Below are 23,286 nucleotides of genomic sequence, written 5' to 3' on the forward strand. Positions count from 1 at the left end.
TTGTATCACAGCATAAAGAGGCAATGTCCTTTTCTGAGAGAGAACATCAAAATCAATTCATTCACCAAATACGTATTAAATGTGGACTGTGTACCAGTACTATTCTGGGCAGTGGGGACATAGGGTTGAATGAGGCATAAAGGAGTTTATACAACACTGTATGGAAAGGATAAGAGTGGGAAATAGGATGGTACCTTATGACACTGATTCTTAAAATCTAGTGGAAAACAAAAATTATTATTTTCAGTATTTCCATATAAACATCATATCTATTAGCATTCATCTCTATAATGAACCTATTGAGAAATTATACCACCTCAAATCATGATCTATATAAATCCAAATATAACTAGATTTAAAATAATAAAAACAAATTCAATCTCAGATCACTTTAACCATAAGAAAACAGGAACACAATAGAAATACTATTTTAAAACTGCACAACAAAGCCAAAATTGTCTTTTGCACAAGCCTTCTAAGAACCAGTTAAGTGTAAAGGATTTTGAAAAATTAAGAAGTTGGCAATAATTGAGGACTCAGTTAAAATTTGCTGGTACAAGTTTGCTCTGAAAAATCAACCTGAAATTTTGAGTTGATATTTGGTTTGCTAATTCAAAACACACTTGGTGGAGAGATACCCACAATGAAGAAGAAGGGGAGAGAGAGTGACTGAAACAGATTCTGTGTAGCAACATGCATTTCTCATCTGAAGAGAGAAACTAGGGGTTGACTAGATCAAGACTAATTAGGGATCCTGTTTCTGACTTACTTCACTCTGTATGACAGACTCTAGGTCCATCCACCTCACTACAAATAACTCAATTTCGTTTCTTTTTATGGCTGAGTAATATTCCACTGTATATGTGTGCCACATCTTCTTCATCCATTCATCTGTCGATGGACACTTAGGTTGCTTCCATGTCCTGGCGATTGTAAATAGTGCTGCAATGAACATTGTGGTACATGACTCTTTTTGAATTACGGTTTTCTCAGGGTATATGCCCAGTAGTGGGATTGCTGGTAGAGGGGTGGGATAGGGAGGGTGAGAGGGAGGGAGACGCAAGAGGGAAGAAATATGGGGATATATGTATAGCTGATTCACTCTGTTATAAAGCAAACACTAACACACCATTGTAAAGCAATTATACTCCAATAAAGACGTTAAAACAAAATACTTCCTGGGGGTGGCGGGGAAAGTATCCTGGAAGGGGGAAAGGGCAATGAGAGAAATGGAGATTATTTTTTAAAGTAATGGTAACAAACTAATTACATTCCTTCTTTGAGACAAATGCTGACCCACCTCACTGATAGGGTCAAACCTAAGAATTAAGATTAAAAGTCTTGCTTTGGTCACCCTACCAACACTAACTATTCTTACGTCGAACAGAAAAGATAAATATCTTCGTATTACTGACTAAAAACTATAAAATAAAAGTACATGCCATTTTCATAAAACTCAGTGGGAGCTGGCAAAGCAAATGTTGGCTCCACTTCACCATTTTGCTTAGGATCAAATCTCCAATAAGAATGTCACGAAGGTATAAGTCTATTAATCAAATCATATAAACTTTCCAAACCATCTCCATATATAATGTCCCTGGGTGATCGAAAATCAAGATCAAATATATGCAATGACTCTGTTATGCAGGGAAAAACAGACTTTAGTAAAGAAAGAAATTTCAAAGATTGGAAGAAGCTACCTTAAATGGATCGTGGGAGAATTCACATGAATTGTAAGGACTCTAGAATAAGCACTGTACAGCAATATAATGATGAGTAATCCAACAGTGAAAACAATAATAATGGAAGCTTTACATAATCTATATGCCAGGAGCTGTGCAGGCTGTTTCATCTCTCCCCACTAAACTTTCCCCAAATCATCTGGTACTAAGCTTTATATAATACCTTTAAAAAAGCAACATTTATACTCTGTACTTGATGAGCATGATTTATAATAAAACAAAAATTACCACTTTGTGATATAACCCCATTAGAGAGACATTTAGCAATATATTATAAAAATAAAGATGTAGTATTCTAAAACTCAGACACTCTACTACAAGTTATAACTTTAGAAAAACTCTCAAACATGCACACAGAAAGATATATACAGATATGCTCACTGCTATTAGTGTGTGGAATAGTAAAAAATGGAAAACAGCCAAATTGTTCATTTACTGAGGAAGGAATTTTAAAATAACTATGCTTTATTCAAACCATGGAATGTTACAGAGCAATTAAAACCTAATTATTACCCACAACAACGGCAAAATGAAAAAAGACAATCTCAGTTTTGGAAAGATGTGGAACAACTTGAACTCACATGCATTGATGGTGGGACGGTCAACTGGGATAACCACTTTAGAAGACTGCTTGGCAATGTCTACTAATGTTGACACTGACACTAATTACAGATAAGCTAGGATACAGACACTAAGTTGATACAATGATGCAGATATCTTATCATACAAAATTTCTCTTCCTAGCTATACAGATATGCATAATATGTAACGGATATGCACAAGAATCTTCAGAGTAGTATTATGCCTAATAGTCAAAACAAGAAAACAACACAAATGTCCCAAAACCGAATGGAAATAAACAGTGGTATATTCATGTAATGGAATACTAGCTAGCACTCACGATAGACATTTAACTACACACAATAACATGGAGGAAGCATGTAAACCTAATAGTAAGAAACAGAAGCCAGATACACACAAAAGACTATGTACTAAATGATTCCATTTATATAAAGTTCAAAAACACAAAACTAATCTATGTTGTTAGAGGTCAGAATATGGTTTCCCCAGTGGGGGGGTGGGGAGAGACAGTAACTAAAAGGTGGAAAAAGGGTGGGAAGGCTTCTGAAGTACTGGTAGCATGCTACTTCTTGAGCTGGGTACTGATTACACAGATGTGTTCATTGTGTGAAAATTCATCAAGATGTACAAATATAATTTTAGCAGTTTTCAGTATACAACTGTAAAACTCATAAATGCACAATATATACTTAATAAAAGCTTACTTAAAAAAAAAAACCTAAGAAATCAGACCTGTATGTATCACCATGGATAAGTCCCCTAAACATAATTTTTGAAAGCAAAAATTTTTCAGAAGGGCAAATTTAATATGATGTCACTCACATAAATTTTAAAATCACACAAAAAGTGTAAGAATACAGATAAAAACCAACTTCAGTATAGTAAATACCTCTAGAGAGAGAAAAAGGAACAGGATGAGAGCACACAGCTTTTGCTATATTCATGGTATTGTATTTCTTAAAAAGAGAGAGATCTGAATATAACAAAATATTCACGTATGTCAAATTTGAATCTGTGAGTGCCTATTGTGTTATCTTCTGTATATCTACAATATTTTAAAATAAAAATCTTAAAGAAAGCTATGACTTTGTATTCTAGAATGAAGAGAATCTTTAAAATAATTTTCAGTGAAAAACATTCTTAACCATTTGCCCAGATCAGCTGATTAACAAATGCTTTTATATATAGCTTAAGTATCTGAGATGGCTGATGGGTGTTTATTTTAGGTAAAATGTTTACTAAAATACACTCTATATATAGAAAAACAGTACACTCTTATTTGCAAAAAGATAATTTGGGCCTTTTAAGCTGTACAGTAATAAAATCATTCAACATTTGAGAGAGCTCAGCAGAAATGGTCTTTAGGAGAAAATATACCTTCAAACTAATTCTTTAAAACCCAAGGCAACTTTGTTGCTCCTTTATGCATTCCACTGGGCTATAATCAAAATGAAGTATTTAAGTAATAATGGTTGCATGGGTAGAATCGTCAACTCCACAAAACTAGATCATTGATACACCCACTAAAAAGAGTTATTCATCCCAGGAATACTCAGTCCCTTTTCCCAGATATCACTTTGCGTCATTAACTTGGAAGTGGACTCAGTGGTTAGCTAACTGGTCCTTCAAATGGATTTGGAGGTTACCATCCATTTTGTGTTTAATAAGAAGTTTTGTCTTTACTGTCTTGTCTTAAAATCGAAGAGGTATAGGGAATAAATAGAGACACATAAATGGGTAGAGAGAGAAAAAGACAGAAACACAGAGATAAATACACATACATGTATATATAAACACATACATATATGCAAACATACACACACTTATGTGTACACACACATTTCTACATACATAGGTAGGGCAAGAGAGACTACTACCATTAAGTGTCTACTCTGTGCCAGGTATTTTTAAGTTTGATCTTTTAATCTTCACAAAACCCTATAAGAAAGTTATTATTATTTTTTGCACATGCAAAACTTACCTAAGATCAATATAAAAAGAATACGTGGCAGAGCAAACCCGGGTCTGTCAAATGCAAAAATGAGCCTCTTTCCTCCATAGTATGCTTAAAATAAGTTTTAGGTCGATTGTAAGTATTGCTTTGTATCACTTTAACATAGAAAAAAATTCATTTTGGCACTATGAAGAAACATAGCTGGTTTTTAAAACAAAATCTGATTTTATTCCCAAAATTTCAATATGGCAAAGGAAAAGTTGCTACAAAGATAATTCTTAGTTGAATATGTTCAAAATTTAATTCCCTGGTAATCTGGGTTTTGGCCAAGACAAATCAAAATCATAGATATTTTACAAATGCCAAGTTTTCAGAGAAACAAAAAAAATGTAATAGCAACAGATGCATTCTCCATAGACATTTGTGTTGAGCCTAGCTATATCCAGAGTCTGAAGAAAAGGGGGATTTTTAAATTTCATTTTAATGAATAATAAATTCCTGATTTCTGTTCATGTCAACCAGTTAAATAAGATCATATTCACTCCTTGGAAAATTAGATGGTAGAATATACTGAGAAAGAAAAAAGAAAATAAGGAGGAAAAAGAGGATGGGAGGGAGAAAAAAGAAAAGTGAGAAAAATTTTAAAGAGACTAGAAAGAAAACTATATCTGGTACTTCTTGAACTAAAACTATATTTGAAAATTTCTATTCAAAGAAAGAATACATAGTGCATTTGTTTTTCATTTCTTTTACAATATACTAATATTAACATTAACAAATTAAAGTCCCACTTGTGTAAAAGCAAGTGTGTCTGAGGATGATGGACCATTGCATAAAATGCATTAAAATTTAAGGAAAGAAGCTACAAACAACTCAGTAAAGATCAGTAGTTCATTACTATAGAATGGGTTTTGGTTATACTGTAAAACAAATATCCATTTTTAAATTCAAAATTGAAATATCTATCTTAAGACAAGTTTATACTACATAAATAAATTGTCATTAAAAGTTACTAAATATATGCAAGCAGAGGTTCCCCTCTATGGATCTTAGCACTTTCTCCAAGTAAAACACACTACTTTATAATATCACAAAATATTGATTTTAAGACCCTATCTTTTAAAAAAATTTTGAATATTCAGAGTAGACAGATCAAATATGAAATTATCTCACCTTTTCTCAGAACTCTACTTAACAGAATCATTGAGATTGTTTTTTTAATTCTTTTTTTCAGTTATATTAGACATGCAGAAACATATCTAAAATAAAGCCTTAATTTTTTAGAGCAGTTTTACTTTTACAGGAAAATTGAACAGGAATTACAGAGTTCTCATATATATCTTCTTCCCCATTCCCAATAGACATAAAGTTTCTACTGTTATTAACATTTTGATGACTGTGGTACATTTGCTACAACTGATGAACCATATTAAAACATAGTTATGAATTAAAGTCTAGAGTTCCCATTAAGGTTTATTGTTTGTGTTGTATAGTTCTACAGTTGTACAGCTGGCAAATACATAATGCTATGTATCCATCATTAAAGTACCATACAGAATAGTTTCACCACCCTAAAGATCCCCTGTGCTCTGTCTATTCGTCCTTCCCTCTCCTCAACCCCTGGCAACCACTGAGCTTTTTACTGTCTCCATAGTTTTGCCTTTTCCAGAATGTCATATAGTTGGAATCACAGGATGTAGCCTTTTCAAATGACTTCATTCACTCAGTGATATTCATTTAAGGTTCCTCCATGTCTTTTTGTAGCTTAATAGGTCATTTCTTTTCATCAACTGAATAACAGTCAATTGTATAACTATATCACAGTTTGTTTTTCCATTTATCTATTGAAGGGCATCCTGGTTGCTTCCAAGTCTTGGCAATTATGCATAAAGCTTATATAAACATTCTTGTGCAAATTTTTCATAGACATAAGTTTTCAACTCATCTGGGTAACTACCCAGGAATGCAATTATTAGGTTGTATAATAGTGAATACTGTATGCATGTTTAGCTTCATAATAAACTGCCAAACTATTTTCCAAAGAAGCTATATCCATTCCACCACCAGTGAATCACAGTCCTTGCTGCTTGCTCCACATCTTTGGCAGCATTTGGTGTTGTCAGTGTTGTGAATTTTAGCCATTCTAATAGGTGTGTAGTGGTATCTTTTTTTTTTTTTTTTTTTTTTTTTTTTGCGGTACGCGGGCCTCTCACAGTTGCGGCCTCTCCCGTTGCAGAGCACAGGCTCCGGACGCGCAGGCTCAGCGGCCATGGCTCACGGGCCCAGCCGCTCCGCGACATGTGGGATCTTCCCAGACTGGGGCACGAACCCGTGTCCCCTGCATCGGCAGGCGGACTCGCAACCACTGCGCCACCAGGGAAGCCCGTGTAGTGGTATCTTGTTGTTTTAATTTGCAATTCCCTTATGAAATAAATACCAAGCATCTTTTCATAAGCTTATTTGCCATCTGTATATCTTCTTTGGTGAGATCCATTTCTTATAGTTGAGCTCTTTGTATATTTTGGATACAACTCCTTTATCAGATATGTGTTTTACAAACACTTTCTTCCAGTCTGACTTATCTTTTCATTTTCTTAACACTGTCGTTCTCAGAATAGAAGTTTTTCATTTTAATAAAGTGCAACTTATCCAACTTATCAATTTTTTCTTTCATGGATTGTGCTTTTGGTGTCTTATCTAAAAAATCAACTTCTAGATTTTCTCCTATGTTACCTTCCAGCTGTTTTATAGTTCTATATTTTACACTTAGCTCTATGATTCATTTTTAATTCATTTTTGTAAAAAGTATAAATTTTGTGTCTAAATTTCTTTTTTTTTGCATATGGATGTCCAGTTAGGTGTTCCAGTGCCACTTTTTGAAGTCACTGTCATTTTTCAACTGAGCTGTCTTCACTCCTTTGTCAAAGATCAGTTGTCTATGCTTGTGTGGGTCTATTTCCAGATTCTCTATTCTGTTACAAAGATCTGTCTATTATTTCAGCAATATCATACTGTCTTGATTACTGTAACTTTAAAAAATGTCTTGAAGTCAGGTAGTGTCAGTCTTCTGACATTGTTCTTCTTCATCAATATTGTGTTGTCTATTCTGGGTCTTTTGCCTTTCCATATAAACTTAAGATCAGTTTATCAATATTCACAAAATAACTTACAGGGATTTGATCGGGATTTTGTTGAATCTATAATCTTCAAGTTAAGAAGACCTGACATCATAACCATATTTGAGTATGTCTAGCCAAGAACATGGACTATCTCTCCATTTATTTAGATCTTTGATTTTCTTTCATCAGAATTTTGTAGTTTTCCTAATATTGTTGTTGTACATATTTTGTTAAAGTTATTCCTGTGTTTCTTTTTTTGATGCTAATACAATGGTATTGTATTTTTAATTTCAAAATTCCAGTTGTTCATTGTTCACATATAGGAAAGCAACTGACTTCTGTATATTAATCTTGTTTTCTGCTACCCTGCTATAATTGTTTATTAATTCCAGGAGCTTTCCTTGGTTGATTCTTTTGGATTTTCTACATAGACAATCATGTCATCTGCAAATAGACAATTGCATTTCTTGCTTCCCAATCTGTATGCCTTTTATTTCCCTTTCTTATCTTACTACCTTGACTAGGATTTCCAGTATGATACTGAATAGGATTGTTAAGAGGGGACATTCTACTTTGCTCCTGATCTTAGTAGAGAAACACGTAATTTCTCAATGATGCTTTTTCATAAAGCAAATATCCATGCAACCACCAGCCTAGTGAATAAACAAAATGTTGCTGATACGCCAGAAGCTCCTGGAACCTCCACCCCAATTTCTACCACCTATATACAACTTAACCATTACCTTTAGTTTTGTTGTAATCGCTTCTTGCATCCCTAAACACTGAAGTCTAGTTTTGGAACTTCATATAAAATAAATCATACAGTATTATTCTTTTGGGTCTAGGTGTTTTTTATCAACATTATGCTTAGGAGATTCGACCATGTTATTGTTGCCATACTTTATCCAATTTCATTGCTGTAGAGCAGAAGATGAGAAAATTTTTTCTGTGAATGACAATATTTTCCAATTTGTCATCAAACTCAAACCAGTAAATGAGAGTTCACTACTGACCTATCAAATTTAAATAACTCTTTAAAGTTTCATCATACTTCTCAATAATAAAAATTAATGTTTTAAGTGAAAAGCAACTGTTTCATGTCATGAAAGCAATACTAATGTCTGTAGTCTTTCTCCAAGTTGTCTATTCTAGTTCAATGATGGAAAAATTTTGAACTGAACTGCTAAAACCGAAAAAGTTTCTGTTTTATGCATAGTTTCTGCTAAATTCAAGATTCCTAACTCACAATTATAGATTGTCAGGAATGGCAACAGTGTTTCCTGGCTGTATCAGATGTTCCAACCAACAAGATTAAACATGAACCTAGTAATTTTGAAGAATTCTCACTGTAGACTACTTTGACAGCTTTGTCAGATACTATGTGATTAAGAATATCACATTCAAAACCTGTAAAGGTTCATATTTCAGTTCTGGAAATAATTGGGAGAATGTATGATTTGGTTTTATTCAACTCTAATAAGCATTCATTTTCTATTGCATAATTTGGACCTTTTAAAACCAAAACAATACTCTGAGTTCAACAAAACAATCACTGAGTTCTTTCACTGATGAATGAAAAGTGTTATCAATTATAAGCAAAAGTCAAATTTCTGGCAGTTAAGCCATTACCTCACATATCAAGTGCCTTATCACAAGGATGATGCACGAGGTAACTTTCCAGATAAAGGTAGTGATGATAAGAAATTTCTTCCCAAATAATTTTCCTAAAACAAGCGTTGCCTTTAGTCATCATTCTTTCTACCAGTTTCTGAACAGCAACTGAATTCTATGTTTCTATAAAATCATTAACAGACATCTTTTAAGTTCTTCCTGACAAAATAGGAAATCAGTCTTTCCAATACACTGAACTGACAGAAGTTATATATATTTTATAGTAGATTATGGATACAAATTCAGTCTAATTCATTTTCACCATGCAAAGTGAAAAAAGGACTTAACGTCTCTCTTACTGGAAGGTGTACTTAAATAGATATGTTAAGATAGCCTTATTCTCAGATATGAAAAAATATAAAAGAAAAAGAGAGAATCAAAGTTTAGCACATAAAGGGATTATGATGGCACAATTGCACATATTAAATCAAATGAAGTTACCTTCTTTTCATCAGAATACTCTCAAAATTCTTAACAGTTCTCTGCCAGAAGGTAAAATTAAAACTAATCCATTTTGCATTAAATGTTATTATTCTACGGCATCACCCTATGTTATTAGTTAGAAAATGTTAACACAAATAGAAATTTAAGTTACCTACCAAAACACCCGTATATTTTGTAGAGAAAAAAAATCCAAAGAATATTGTCATTGCATAGTTTTCTATTACTAACACCTGAATAGCCACAAAAACTGAGAGATGGAAAATATAGAGTGCAGATGACTTACATATGGAGGGTTAGACTTTAATTCTCTCTCCCAGGATTGAGGAGTTTTATTCTTTGTGCTTACAATGCTCCTTTCTCCAGGGTATTCTTCTACTTCCAGAATAGGTCAGGACAAAGCTTCAACAGACTTCTATTATTTGTTTGATCTAGGGGGAAATTATACTTTTAATCAATTATTACAAAATGCATCAAACTTTTTTCTCACTGTGCTGGGGGGTGGCGGTTTCTCATTATTTTCTCTTGGATCTGAGGTGAACAGAGAAAATAGGAATTGCCATTGTTGCATATTACAATAAATAAATCAAGTAGTTTAAATTAACACCACTAAAAGAAACCCACATCTATCTTCTTTTTCATTTTTATGGCTAAGCAGCACAGCAAGAGAAAATTAATATTCAAAATCCAAATGACTACAAAAGCCTACTCAAATGTATTTTTAAAAGACTTTAACATAATTTTGCAAATCCATGAGTTTGAATGGACTGGCAGAGATGATTAGGTATCAAATATTTTTACTCATTCATTTTAATGTCTTAGGGCTAAAGAATTACAGGATGATTAGAAAAGTGTAAAGGGAAATCCATTTAAAAAATTTTTAATGGAATAATAAAGAAGATGATTTCAAGAGCATGAGACAGACCAGAAACAGATAGCAAAGGGCCTGTAGGCAGGGCAAGAAATCTAGAGTAAGAATTTTGGAGATGGTACAAAGGTTGGGAACTGCTATTCAAACAGAGCATGTTGGTCAAATTAAAGCATATAACATGAGTACATTTTTAATATGGTTTGATGTTAACTCTCTAAGAAATCTATAAATGTAAAAATGCAACACATCCTACCTTCACAAGAACACAGAAACATAATATATGATTATTTGATCTTTGGTGGTATGAACATTCATAACTTTAAAGGAGTTAATTGTATTCTACAAACTTCATCAAATTGTAGTTTTCTAATAATGGATATTTTCTGCCTCATTAAAATGAAATATCAAGATAAATGTCTTCAACTTGTGCCATACCCTGGATCACACTCTCTTGCCTTATCTTTAAGTCATTCATATTGCTTTCCATTAAATAATAAATTAGAATGTAGGGGGAACATTTAGAGAAATTTGGAAATAAAATACAGATGGGGGAAATGTGTCTGTTAGCACATTAAAGCCAGTTTTCGTTCAGAAATTTAAAACTATTACACTTGTGATTACTATTCCAAAAAAACTATAGTGGCAATATAGTAAACAAATGAAGCCAATTAATAGCTGTATCGGAATAGCTAAATACAAAAACCAAAATGTATGTGGGCAGAAGAATGTCTCTTTAAGCCATCCATCTGGTCACAAACTGATACTTAACGTGAGCCCCTTCTGATTTTAATCAGAGTCAGGGGTACTTGTAAGTATCTACCTGGAACACCTCAAAATTATTTCAAAGTGAAACGAACAGAAATTTGACTATCAAAAATGAAAGCTATTGAAGGAGAAAACTCACTCAAGACTAGATTTTAGGATTACAGAAAACTGGTATATTTTCTTTTAGAAAGATACAACTAATCTTGGCCTAACTTGATAGTCTTACTACTAAAACTTATCAACATGCATTCTATATGAATATTTCCATATGGCTTTTCAAACATAGGTAGTTCTACCTTAGTTTCAAGAACACAGAAATGATTTTGCTATATTTTGGATCAGTGCAGATCAATGCACATTCCTTTAGGGAAGCCTTTTGAACTGACAAAGGGTGAATGATTGACATCAGTAACAAATACTTTTTGTTGTCCTGGACTGACATGTCATTTATAGCAATACCTATGCTAATTAATGCCATACATATCTACCAGATGTGTCAGAGAAATATGCCAGACCCTTCACAGAATATTCCGTTTAAGTGCGGCTAAAATTACATTATAGATATGGAAATGCATCCCTTTGTGATAAAGAACTGATCGCTCTCTCTCTCTCTCTCTCTCTCTCTCTCTCTCTCTCTCTCTCTCTCTCTCTCCCTCCCTCCCTCCCCCCATGTATCACACACACACATATATACATATACATAGAATATACTTTCTGTGATAGGGAAAAACCCACTTGTATGTACAATTAGCTATACCTTGTCTATTCCATTGGTAAAACTTTTTACAAAGAGCAAACTCTACCTTGCCATGTTCAAATACACTATAATCTTAAGCTTAAAAAATACAGAACATAATGTACTAAAATACTAGTCAGGGTCTTCAGAAACTACACTATCATCATGACACTTTACATTGAAGTGTGTTCCCAGATTCTCTCAACTCCACTGGTAGACTGTTAACAATGGGAACTATGCGTTAATCATCTTTATCTCCCCATTCCCTAGGACACAGTTTGGTATATAGTGGGTACCAGCTTTTTTTAAAAAAAATAGAGTTAAGGTCAGTAAAGACATCAAAATTATGTATCACATTTTTGTCAGTGAATTCAGTATATACAAAGAAATAATTGTTAGTGTTGGCAACTGAAACCCTTACTCATTAAATCAAATAAACTGGTAAAGAACTCATCTCAGTGTCTGGTACAGAGCTAGCACTCAAAAAACCGTGAACTATATAATCAGGTTGAACATTCATTACTAACAGCTACCACTTTTCTTCTCAAAAGTGTCCCAGTTTAGATGGCAACTTTATTCCTCCAAAGTATCATTAATTTATTATAATTCATTTACATGATTATTTCTTTTTATCAACAAGTTATTCTTTTTCTTGTTTTCTATGATGCTGTTACATGACAAAACTATTTTATTGGGATTGGGATGAACAACATTCCATTCTTTTAACATCAGTACATTCACAGAGAAGGTCAAGGGTTTATTAAATCCTCACATTTTTTTTTTTTTTTTTTTTTTTGCGGTACGCAGGCCTCTCACTGCTGTGGCCTCTCCCATTGCGGAGCACAGGCTCCGGACGCGCAGGCTCAGCGGCCATGGCTCACGGGCCCAGCCGCTCCGCCGCATGTGGGATCTTCCCGGACCGGGGCACGAACCCGTGTCCCCTGCATCGGCAGGCGGACTCTCAACCACTGCGCCACCAGGGAAGCCCTCACATCCTTGAAGCTAAACATTTCATCATCAACAAAGGAATTATCTCCTAGCTGACCAATCCAATGTGACTTCTTAATTCTTGGTTTGCTTAACTTTGCTAATTCATTTAGCTTAGTTTTCATTCTTTCCTTCATAAAACTCTACCTTTGGCCTACATGACACCCCTCTTTCTTGATTCCCCTCCTACCTCTGAGACCTCCTTTTTTCAGTGTCTGCTAGTTCCTATTCTTACATGTATTTCCTCAATGTCAGTTTTCTCAAGACTTCATTCTAGTCCTCTTCTTTTCCTAATCTGCGCTCCAGTTCTTGCAATAACCACAATTTATTGCAAATGATTCCCAGGTGTGTATATCCAGTCCACACCTCTCTCCTGACCTGCAGATCGAAAGTTCCTACTGAATATACAATCTCCTATCTGTCCCCACTTCCTCCAGTCTTAACTCCAAGACCAAGGAAGCAACCAACAGTTAAGGAGAAAGTGAAGTCCTGCAAGAATTCACAGGCAACGGAAGACAAGGCAGGGAAATCCAAACCCAGTAGAGTGAGAGGCAACCTGTTCCTGGTATCTCATTTGTAATCCAAGCATGTTTCACTTATAAAAATTGTTGCATGTAGTGGATAGGTTTCAAGGCAAATATTACTAGAAAGAATAATATGATAAACATCAAATATATCATAAGGATCACAAAATAAAATACCCAAAGATAAAAGTGTAGAGCAGCTAGGTGCAAGATAAAAGAAAGTTGTAGGGTACTGTGGCAAAGTCTCTAAAGAGGTGTTTTTTAACCCCCATCAGATTACTGCATATGCTCCTGCATTTGCTCCACAGGAATGCAGTCTTAGCCCTGCCAAATGTGAGTTTTCAAGAGAAGTTAGAAAAGCTGTGCACGTGTGTGTGTGTGTGTGTGTGTGTGTGTGTGTGTGTGTGTGTGTGTATGTGAGAGAGAGAGAGAAGAGAGAGAGGGAGAGAAACAGAAACAAAGAGAGACAAATCCAATTTTTAAGATTTAGTAACAAATTTCATATTTTAAAAAATAATAAATATAATAATATTTGCAAGCTAAGGACATAAAGCACTCCTTTTTGACCTCAAGGTTAAAAAGAAGGGCTAGCCTTTGACTTAAAAGCCATGTGTATATAACATGGCTTCTTAAGGAAAGTGTGGTCTGAGTTCTGAGCAACCAACACAATACAAAATCTTTTGTTATACAACCATTTACATTTTGCGAAAAGCTTGCTATTTAATTGTATTGCCTAAAACATCCTATGAACGCAATTTTCCACCTTCTCTTTGGCTCAGCTCTTTATCCTCTACTGCCTCTTAAACATCTTCACTTGAATATTACGGTTCTGACCCTTCTTCAAATTAATCATGGTTTATATATCTTCAGAATTTTATCTCAAACCTTCTCTTTACTCAAGAACACTCAAGTTTTCTTAAATATATACCAAAATATTTATTTATTTATTGGATCTTCTAACAGGGAAAATTTTGTGTGCCTCTGGCTTTCCCTCCAGTTTACAGGAGAGATTTACAGAAGAGAGAAATTTATCCAAGATCTCAGAGGGTGTGAGTGGCAGAGACGGAACTTGAGCTCACTTTCCTTTTGAAACCAATGCAAGCCAAATTTACCCAAAATTTAATTGATAGGTAAATATACACATATAATATTTAATTTCTCTAACTGTATTTGAAAATAACTAATTTCCGTTAAATAACATACACTATAATCAAAATTAGAAAATACCAATATTTGTGTATGTCACCTCAAAGTATGCTTATTACAACACTTTAAATTTCACATTAAACATATTTCACTTATGTATTATACATGTTTATAACTGCAGAGTCAAATGAGGATATCAGACTTCCAAAACTAATAATCATCCACTCTCAAAAGGGCACAACCAGTATCAGCATCACTAGGTTCACATTTAAAAGAGATCGACTCATTCTGTACACAATTTCTGAGTAGTTGATTGTATATTAGCTTACTTATGAAGTAGAAAAAATCTCAGAACAAACGAGCAGGCGACGGGAAAAAAAAAAACTACCTTATCTATATTGCCCTGACAATTGAGTTTGGACAACAGTATTTTCTAAATGTACCCTATTCAGGGCTGGATATGTAATTACCTTCAGTTCATAGTCTAGACATTAATGCTTTCATAGTATTTAAGACTCCTTGTAACATGCTTGCAGCTTTAAGTAAGCAAGGCTAAATCTTGACCAGATAAATTAGCAAAGAATGCAATAAAGGCTGCAATAAAAGAACTTTATCCTACAAACCTTCAAGTTGCTGCTAAATGAGATTTCTTTGAAATGCAGATCAGTTGAACTAGATTAGTGAATTTTAGCTCCTGTCAACATCATAACAAAATACAAATACAATTGTTCACTGGCCTTATCTCCATGCTTCCATCTGCTGCCTTGTTATTTACTTTCCTTGATTTACTATGCAGATCTAAATAAGGCACATCAAGGAGGGCTTACAACACAATGGCTTCTTAAGCTTTACATCAAGGTATTTGAAACTGAAGCCAGGAAAGGGCTGCCATCAAAGACATATCTCTAATGAACTTCCATATCAGAGAAGGTTTGGTATTTAATACTGCTGTGAAAAGAAAGAGCTACAAATCAGAATGGCCTATGAAAGAAAATGCCCACAAATCTTGATGAGATTAGCACCTCTGAGAATTAATATCCCAATAAAAATGATGTCTGGTACCTTGAAGAGTTAACTTCCAACCTTTGCAAATATAATGCACTGTGTCAAAAGCAGGGAAATCATTTGACAAGGTTAAAAGGTCAGGGAAGAATTTTTAATTTTTCTCCCAAAGCTAGAAAATTATATTTTTTATACCTGCTTATCATAAATCCATGTCAGAATAAACAAACTTCAACATAATTAACACAATTAACAAATTTATAACATTACTTTCTATGGTATACGCATTCTGCACTATTTTTTGAAAAATGAAAATTAGGAACAACTTCACAGTAAAATATGTAATATAAAATGACAGCATGTAACATTTGTTCATCAGTTCTAGTATTTCCTTTTTCTGCCCCACAGCCATCTATGGCAACACAGTAAAATCTTCAGTCATTTTGCAAATCTTGAGGTGCCATTTTTATTACATGCTGCTCACCTTTTAAAGAGACACAGTAAATAAGAATTTCTTTTCACCCTCTCTTCCTCCCTAATTGTGTTTTCCCACTTTTATTTATGTCAAAGTTGAACAAGACAATAATTCACAAACATTAGTGAAAGTTTCTAGCAAACTCTACTTGCATTACTATTTCTTCCCCATAAGCAGTTAAGGTCCATAAACAAATAATAATTTTGTTTTTCCTAAAGAAAGCATTTCAATCATTTATGTCGTTCTATAGCAAGGGAAGATCCCACAAGCAAGTTCTGCTCCGTGGATCAATCAGCTCCAAACCAAAGTAGACATGTTGTCGACTCCAGTGCCTGGAAATCCTGCTGCGGGCTCACCAGATGATGAAAACTGAGGTATGCAGCAGGGGGGCCCCACGTGGCATTTGGTAGCTTCTGGGCATGTCAAACTTCACAACAACCCCACAGTCAACGACAGCAAACACCTTCCCTGTTCTTGCCTCCAAACATAAACTTGCCTCTCTACCCTCCCTCCGAATTACAGGCAGTCTTCCAGAAACAAAGCCCCAAACAGAAGAAACCTCCCATGACTACACAACAGAAATCACAGTTGTCTTTTTGCTGGATTTCATTTCATGTAGGCAATGTTCCAGACTTATTTACAACCACAAGAGACTGTTACCTCTTCTTGTTTAACACAATGACAACACAACAGATTTACATATGCAAAAGCAGGTGCTGCAACAGGTTTGACTACTCTTGACCTAAAGCATGTAAAAGAGGTTTATCTGCAACAGCTGTCTCAAAGGTATTGGTGCTATGATGGGCAGTCAAAACTCCACCATCTGTAGAAGCGTGTGCTCAAAATGACAATATGAATTGAACAGTGATCAATAGGCCTTCCCTCATCTTTATCCATACATTGAAATCCCAAGATGTGTATATATTGGGCTATTTTACCTATCAGTCCTAGATAAGGAAAATAGAAATGTTGACATGCAAAAGTAATGTGTTCAATTGATCATTTCAGAACAGTTCTTTTCACCATGCTGACACACTATGAGATGCCAGGTACTGAATTTTAATCACAGTATTATTTTAGAGCAAAATTTTCACAGGATTAATAATTCTAGTTGCTGTAATAATAACCTAAATAACTACTCTGTTGGAGTTCTACTACCGTAATTGTTTTCCTTAACTATTTTTACATTCAAGTTGTAATTTTAGATCTTAAAAATAATGAAATTGTAGGCATGGGTATCTTAATCTCTCTTACTTTGAGCTTCAATTTAGAGAGGCACATTTTTCTGACATTCTGAGATTACAATTTTCTTTAAGAGGCTACTTTTTCCCTTGCACACCAAGGTAAAGAACCCGAGTCTGAACATGACCCCTTACTGAACAGAATGACTTGTTTTTGAGTTATATTTGCAGAAGGTAGCACCATATGCCCCAAGCTCCAAGTTGGATGCTCTTTCTATGGTCTAATTTGCTTGTCAAAAGATGTTACAATCACAAACCTACAATGTCTAGATAAACTTAATATCGAATGGAAAAACAAACTATTTTCCTCACTTTCTTTAGAAATAACAAATTAATCTCAAATAAATGCAAAAGGTTTGTAAAGTTCAAGCAACCTCTGAATTATAAATAAAAGAACCTGGTGCCACATGATTGAAAAAAGAAAATCACACACACATACATAAGTTTAAATTAATTATTAAGAACAAAAACCTCGTCTCCTTTTTGAAAGAACAGAAGCAGCATGAAGTGCACAGTTTTCAAGCTGACTTAGAAATAAACTACTTTTTAAACAGAAGTTTCACAAAAGACATTTAAATCAAACCACAGTTCATTATAAAAATTAACCTTTCAAATTTGAGTGAAATACATCCACTTATTTTTAATGTTTTTGCAATTTCCATCGTACATCTTTGGAATTTTGTTTTAGCCTCCAAGAACCTTTAAACTCTGCTGCAATATTCTTTTGTTTGTTTGACTTGATTTTGTTTGTCTGTTTTTTCATAATGGAGAGATAGTATCATGGGAAGGAAGAAAGAAAGACTATATCTGCAGACAATTTGTTTCAATTTTTTCTTTTTTTTTTTCCTGTCTTGTTGCTTAAACACTAAAGAATTAAAATACCATTTAAAGAAAAAAGCAAGGGTATTCAGTGGCTGTTTCTCACAACTGAGATGAGACATTATTATGACCCTTTCAAAGCCTTTCCAAATGTTTAAAAACTAAAATTATTTACTCAATAGGTCGTAACTGCCTTTTGTGAGCCACAGTAATCCATCATGTGAATAAATATTTAGACAATATTTTAAATGTGTGTGATATACTTGACAGAATGCTGCAGTTCCAGGCTGTCCTGTAAATACAATCTGATCAAAAACATTCTGCTTGTACAATAAAAAAAAACCCAGCTAGAAACACAATAGTCCAGCCAAGTAGGGAAAATTGATATCTAGGAAAACCTCAACAGTGAAAGTGACCATCAGTGACATAAACCACTGCAATTTTAAGTTTGAAAAGTTGTTCTTGCTGAGGTAGATATCATATAAAGAATATACACCTATCTTAGGCAGATATTAACAAAGCTTCTTAAAAATGTACCACTTGTAAATAAAGATAATATATCTATTTAATAAGCAACATTATGCAGCAGAAAAAAAAACAACAGAGCAGCACTATACATACTGATGTACTGACAGAGAGCAATTTCCAAGGTACACTGTTAAGTGAAAAAAGCAGGATACATCAAAGTGTATATGTTTATATTACCATCTGTGAAAGAGTGACATATAGAGATACATATATGTTTATATATACATCACTATTTCTAGAAGAACACTAAGAAACTGGTTGGTGTGACTGATTCTTGAAAAGGGAAAATGGATACTTAAGGCACTGCTTCTCAAACTTTTTCATAACTACATACACATAAAAACCAGTACCAATTATGTGGCACACTGGGACAAACGAAGGGCCATCTGTCACAGGTCCCACCTTGCTTAGTTGGGGGTTAAAAACATAACTATCTCTTCATACCCTTAAAGTGGCTGAGACACAGTAAGCTATGAGGTATTACGTGTTACCTGTTTTTAATAATTAAATTAAAGTTGAACAAGCCAAACTGACCATTTAAAGCTTATCAGTGGAGAATAAACTTGAAATATCTACTCAATCTTTTTACAGTTTAAATTTTTTTAAACTAGCACCTGCTAGAAAATCTCACTGCACATTAGATGGTACTCCAATAATCTCTCGATTTTTCTAATTTTAAAATGCTTCTGATTACGATATTTATAGAGTACACACCAAAAGTCTTCAAACCAGAGTTGCCTGCACTATGTTGCACTATGATACGTTTACCACATCCTTAGCATTTCGAAAATTTAAACAGAAATTATTTTTTCACTCAAGATAAGGGTACTGAAAATTAAGTCAAATTTTATCCATTACTCTGCTATATTTTATTTTTAATTTATTTTTAACACATATAAAGCAGATAAGTCAAAAGTCTCACTTGTTAGCTTAAGAAGCTCCAGTTGACATTTATTTTTATTTGATTGACAAGGTGGAAACAATTTATTATTTTATTACTTTAATGAATGTAATTTGTTACACAGATAAAAAATACTCGAAGCATAGTGGGAATTAATAATAAAAGAAATTTTTGGTGGTAGTTAAACGGCTACTGCTGCTGATATTATTTATAACCTCAGCAAATAGCAGATGTGTGCTAGAAAGCACTTTTTTGTAAAGAAAGTATGATTTGCACCTTTCAGAAGGACATTTTAGTTGGTTTTCACAGTGAAATTATATAATAGCTTTTTTTATTACTTTGTATAAAAAAGCTTATGCTAAGAATCACACATCTATACATTTGGCAATTTTGTATTTATGATAATATGTCAGATTATGGAGGTGTTCCAAGGAGAAAGAAGTCAAGATCACTTTCAAAAAATCACAGGTAAAAGATGAGGACTCGGGGAAAAAAAGACAAGAAGCAGCTATGTGTGATTAGGAAAAAAGATGGATTCAACACTTTTCCCAATGGAAGAAAGAGCCAGTATTCTAGGATAAAATAAGGAGGATTCATTGGCATTGGGATATTTAGGGAGTTTTTAATACTGACTCCCATTCTGCCTCTAACGCCTAATCACTCAGTCAAAAATATCTGTACGTACACCATCTCCAGATGCTGTGTTTAGCACTAGAAATTCAATGATGCAGCCCCACAAGCTGTATAAAAGCCTGGGATAGAAGGTGGAACTGGGGAACAGTTGGCGTCAAATCTTTTGCACAGAAAGAGGAACTGAAGGAACTATAGGCATAAGAATGAATAAAAAGTAGTAATCCAAATAAGAAGGAATGAAAATCTGAAGGAGGACCATACCAAAGGGGATGAAGCAAAGAGGCCATATTTGATAGACATTTATATTAGTGTCCATTTCACTTTGTGATTGACGAGAGGGAAAATTGAAAATGACTTTCAGATTTTTTGGCTTGGTTATATGTCGTAGATACCGCAAGGAAAGCAGTCTAGTGGGATTTATACTGTGATAGCAGCCTCAAAGATTCCCAGTGATCCCAGCCTCTGCTACCTCTGTCCCATGCAATCCCCTCTTCTGGAGTGTGGGCTGGATCTAGTGCCTTGATTCTAATCAGCAGAATATGGCAAAATGATGGCATCTCATTTCTATGATTAGGTTTCAAAATAACTCTGACTTCTGTCTTTTCACTCTCACGTGTTTACTCTGATGGAAGCCAGTTGCCACGTTGTGAGTTTTCCTATAATTAGGCCCAGGTGAATGCCCAAGTGACAGGCCCACATCTTTTATGTGAATACCACAAAAAAACTGAGGAAATGTTCTCCCAATATTCAAAAACTATTATCTGGTTCAGCAAAGGAGTTACTCACACAAATGATAAATTATTAAGTTCATCTCATTATTATTATTATATTATGATTAAGTTTCAATATACAACTTTGTTATTTCACTCATATCTTTCCCCTTAATATAAGCAAAATATTAACCAACATTCATACTAGAACTAAACTCATTCATTCATCAATTGCAAACATAAGTTGGCTGTAGATATAAGAGTTCAGCAAAAGTCAATGAAAGCATTCAAAACCTTCGACAAGGGACTTGAGTTTTCTTGAGCTAAGAATAAAGTATTTTATAGTTGCAAAAGATCATCCTTTATGTGTACGTGTTTCTGCCTTTGTATGTATTTATGTCTGACACTGGATAGCTTCTGTAGAGTGGTGAGTTTCATTTGCTTTATAGCCAAAGAGTAAGATAAAGTAAACCTTGTACCTCCTAGAGTTAGTCAATTTATCTGGATTCAGAAACCAACTCATTCATTTTTGGTGGTGGATCTGATTCAGATACTATGTAACCTTACTGTTTGTTGCCTAATAAATACATGTTGAATTGACATGAATTGATTCCTCTGCTTTACCACCCTGATAGCCAGTAAGATTCTAAATCTTGTCTTGTATTTTCTTAACTACAAAGAGTGCTCTGCTCATAGATTCAATGAATGTCTACAGAATGAGTGGATGAATGAATGAGTCATTTTATTAATCAGTACAGGCAACGGTAGATTGAGGAGGGTGTGAATGATGAAGCTTGAAAGCAAAAGAAAGGGGAAGGAATCAGGGATATTGCTTTAGGGTATGTCATCCATCAAAGGAATTTTATTTGCACACCTTTTAAGATGAAATTTTGGGCAGCATTTTTAGAATAGATTTGAACATTATAAAGGTAAGAAACTTTGCGAATGCTAATTGCTGATAGGACACTATGATATAAATTTGTCATGGCATATAAGGAAAACGATATTTATTGTCACTGCTGTGTGTGACAGGCAGAAAAAACAATAGACATGTTACTTGGCAACACGCTGAAACAGCATCATTATCACCATAGAGTCATGGAATCTCCGAATTGGAAAGGATATTAAAGGTCATCCAGTCCAACAGCAAGCTCGACAGATGGCCATCTAGCCTCTGCCTAACCATTTCTAATCATCGTTGCTTTCTGTGGTAGCCAGTTATACAGTTGAATAGTCTTAGCACTTACAAGGCGCCTTAAATCCAGCAAAATCTAGCTATGTGAAACTTGTCATTGTCCCTGATTGAATACTTGGCATTTACATAAATGACATCTGCTTCTTAGGTGGAAAAGTATAGAGGGAATGGCACTGGACATAATATGTGAGGACTTGGATCTGTCTCACAAATCAGCCACTTGTTATTCTTGGTCAAGTCATTTAACCTCTGAGCTTTACATATATATATATATATATATATATATACATATACACACACACACACACACATATATTACATATATATATATACACACACATATATGTATATATATATATACACATATATATATGTATATATATACATACACACACACATATAAGATAGGGTTGTTATGGGGAATCACAAAGTTAATATATATGATAGGGCTTTGCAAACTATAAAATGCTAAAGGTACTGTATTTCATTTTGACAGCCTTTGTATATTGAATATAGTTACTGTTTCCCTTCTCCAGGTGTAACCACAGTTATCTTTTGTAGTGTCATATGGTTTTGTGCAGAGGCCAGGAGACATACCTAACCTGTCCTGACCAATACACTAAAGCACTTCCTTTTTAGGAGCAAGGGCAAACTGTGAAAGAAAACTAAACCTCAAGAGAATCTAATCACAGTGCTTTATAATATTACTCTGATAAATTATGCCTTTTAAAGTAGTACTAGAAAGTATATTTTCAAATGTTAAAAAGATTGTCAATCATTTTGGGGATATTGTGGGACATAGCTTAATTTCTCTAAGTTGAAAGTGGGCTTTTAAAAAATAATATTTTAATTTTTCTTTCAGTATGCTTTCTCAAGGATACATAACAGTTACATTTAATTTTATCTTTCATTAACAGCAATACTTGCCTAGTAGTTCAGCCTATAAATGATTTACAAACCAACATGGAGAAAGGAAAAGAGGGAAACACCATTTGCTGAGACCTGACCATATGGCAGAAGATAGACGGAGAGCCTTGAGTTAAGGTGGAACTAATATAGCAAATGCCATCCAATTCCTTTTGAAGAGGTTTTTTTAGATTAACATAAATGGTATAATACCATCTATAAGTTAAGCTCTTACTTTTCCAGACTATTCTACTTGAAATGGATCTTCTGGAAATTATTCTAAATGTTCCTGGATCCTTGAAATTTTAATCCACCCCCTCATTTAAAATTCATAGCTT

At 34.1% G+C, this 23,286-nt stretch overlaps 1 protein-coding gene across 1 annotated transcript in view; it reads right to left on the reverse strand.

Annotated features, from left to right (window-relative positions):
* FOXP2 (forkhead box P2) overlaps positions 1–23,286 on the reverse strand; it is a 524,445-nt gene that overhangs the window by 449,084 nt on the left and 52,075 nt on the right. The window contains exon 2 of the mRNA XM_060156819.1: positions 9,796–9,940. The gene's annotated coding sequence lies outside the window, so the exon portion shown is untranslated. The remainder of the gene's footprint in view (positions 1–9,795; positions 9,941–23,286) is intronic.

The sequence above is a fragment of the Lagenorhynchus albirostris genome, chromosome 8 (genome assembly GCF_949774975.1).
Source record: "Lagenorhynchus albirostris chromosome 8, mLagAlb1.1, whole genome shotgun sequence".
Classification (NCBI taxonomy): domain Eukaryota; kingdom Metazoa; phylum Chordata; class Mammalia; order Artiodactyla; family Delphinidae; genus Lagenorhynchus; species Lagenorhynchus albirostris.